This window comes from Miscanthus floridulus, chromosome 13 (assembly GCF_019320115.1).
Source record: "Miscanthus floridulus cultivar M001 chromosome 13, ASM1932011v1, whole genome shotgun sequence".
NCBI lineage: Eukaryota > Viridiplantae > Streptophyta > Magnoliopsida > Poales > Poaceae > Miscanthus > Miscanthus floridulus.
The window spans coordinates 70,101,703-70,104,394 of NC_089592.1; the positions used below are offsets into that span (position 1 = coordinate 70,101,703).

Sequence of the window (2,692 nt, forward strand, 5' to 3'; positions counted from 1 at the left end):
ACCCACTCCAAGTTCATCACGTGAAATCCAATTCACATGACTAGCTAGCCAGATGCCAGCTCCACCTCCAGCCCCGCATCTCCTACCTATAAAGGACATGCCAAGCCTGCCAAGCCATCCCACTCCACCGCTCACCATCTTACTCTCTAAATCGAGTTTCTCTGTTCTTGCCTAGGAAGGCTATGCTCTGTTGATCTTCTTCCTCGAGCTGCAATAAACTAAGGTAGATAGTCCCCATACATCCCTTACCTCCCTTCTACCTCCCCATGCCCTTAGATTTGGAAGTCATGGCCAGAATCGTCATCAGGCGAAAGTCCAGCAGCTGTCCATGGTGGACGAGCTGAGGTGCACAAACGCTCGGTGCTCTCTGTGTCTCTCTCGAAGAATCCTAGCCGTATACCCACTCTGCTCTTTATTTAAGTCCACAGCAGCAACTTGTCCTATGCCATGTGCTAGTAGCAAAGCCGAGAACCAACTCAGCTCCTATACATGTAAAGTCAAGAGTCATGAGCCATTAATCCATGCCACCAATTTCTTTATTCCTTTTCCCTTTCTAATAACCAGCGACAGCTCGTGGCCACTAATCACGTTTCATTTTCTCTCCTCGTGATTAATTAGCGGCCACCTTGCACAATTAATATCTCCACTATGCTAACTCCGATTCCATCACTTCTTCTTCCTAAATCCATCTAAGATCAAACCCCACCTATCCATAAAGTTTCATAATTTTTGGAACGCGGTTGAATTTATGTGAATATTTATTTGTGTCTGTTTGCCGAGTACCGCGAGTTCGACGCCGACGGAGGGACGTCGATGGATCGTGGAGTCATCAGAAGTTGCTGGAGAAATGGTACTTTTGGAAGCGTGGTTGGATTTCTAAGAATTTTGGCTGCCGTTGATTATTTACAACTATGCATTTGCATCAATACATATCATAATAGGAACGACGGTGGATCGATGATATCAACTGGAGTAGCTGAAAGATGATGCTATGGTGATCATATCACGAAGATGGAATGCTAACTTTTGGTTATATTTTACCCAGGTAAGCCTCGGTGCATAACCTTTACTTTTCTGCAGTTTAAATTATATTTGTGCATTAAGTTTAAGGAGTTGAATGAAACCCACTTGCATATATATCTTTATTCCTATGAGTCTTACTAGTATGACAGGATCGTGTAGAATGCTATGCTATAGGACTCTGGTAGAAGTCGAGTGATTGCCTATCACTCGCGAGAGATAGGAAATATATTATTGGATTACTATCACTTGGAAAATATCAAAATGGTGGAAAGGAAAATGGTGACCGGGCAGGGATATGGTTTGGGTATTGGTGAGTGTAAGGAGTTGTGTCGCCGTGGACACGGGGCATAGCTTGGTTACACTATTTTTTTCCCTATCTGGTCGGTTAAGGACCGATCGTTGCATATGACTCTAGGCAGGTCACAGACTTATTATTCCGAGCACATACTTGTGTATGGGCACTTGAAAGACTTGTTGCTCTCTTGTCACGGATCCGGCTCTTTTCGGACCGACTGTTAGGGTTTGTTTTGGTGGAGGTGGTCCTTGCACCGCACTGAGTCCGGGACTCAGGCGCGGGGGCTTGGAGTCCCAGTTTGGACGGGGACCTAGACACCCGGGACAGGAGAGTGATGGGTTGGTCCTGCTTGTGCCTAGAGTACAAGCGGGGTGTGTGTTTTTGGGGTACCCAGCTGGGGGCATTGATTCGCGAATCGCCGGGCTATCCGGTACGGCTTGTCTGCGGTTTAGCATCGTAGTAAGAACTGAAGATGAAAGATGAAAGATGAAAAAGGAAATCTGATTGCTTACCACCTGCTTGAAAGTAGCACAGGTGCTTACATAGAATGGTTAGTTAATGAACCAATGCGGCTATTAATAAAAATCGAATATAAGGACGCACGCTTAGTAATGCTTCCTGCAAATGCAACCCACAAGCCAGATAGCTTTGCATATCTTTGGAGTCTTTTTCTTTTCTCCTGTCGGGTAAGTCTTGCTGAGTACAATTGAGTACTTAGGGTTTTATTCCTCCTGTTGCAGGTGATAGGTTGATGCTAGAGCTGACCCTTGTGTGTGGATTTCTCCTGGTGGGCTCAACGAGGATTCCTTTACATCGCGATCGTAGTTTTTATTTATAACTCTCACCAAATGTTTTTATAAATGAAAGTTTCATAATCTGTTGTAATAGTTTATATATCAATACTTCATCATATCATTAATAGATGTTTATTTCCGCTATAATTCTGATCACATGTTTAAATTCCGCTATACATTAAATTATTTATAACTCTGATAATATGATTACATTCTGCTATTACACAATAACTATTATACTATGATGTTGTGCTAAAAGGGATGTATGAAATGGTTAAGAATGATGTAAGCTTTGTTCTCTCATTTATGATCCTGATGACAAAAATGTGGATTTTCGGGTTCTCCCCTGGGGTGTGCCCGACGGAACCGAGTAATTTAGTGTTCTCCCTTGAGTGCTTAGTGTCTAATGAAAGACAAGCACTCCTGTGAGACATTAGATTAGACGGTTCTGCCACAATTTTGCTCCAAAAACCACTCTTGGAAAATTCCAAAAAGTTCTAATCAATGTTTGAACACGCTTTAAGACTTTCTAGAACGAAAAATTACTCATACGTCTAGAACGAAAAATTACTCATACGGG

At 42.9% G+C, this 2,692-nt stretch overlaps 1 long non-coding RNA gene across 1 annotated transcript; it reads left to right on the plus strand.

Moving 5' to 3' along the window:
- The first annotated feature begins 298 nt into the window (after positions 1-298).
- LOC136499114 (uncharacterized) lies at positions 299-2,247 on the plus strand. Its single transcript, XR_010769905.1, has 3 exons — positions 299-850; positions 942-1,045; positions 2,059-2,247. It is a non-coding gene; the product is annotated as an uncharacterized lncRNA (long non-coding RNA).
- Positions 2,248-2,692: the final 445 nt, after the last annotated feature.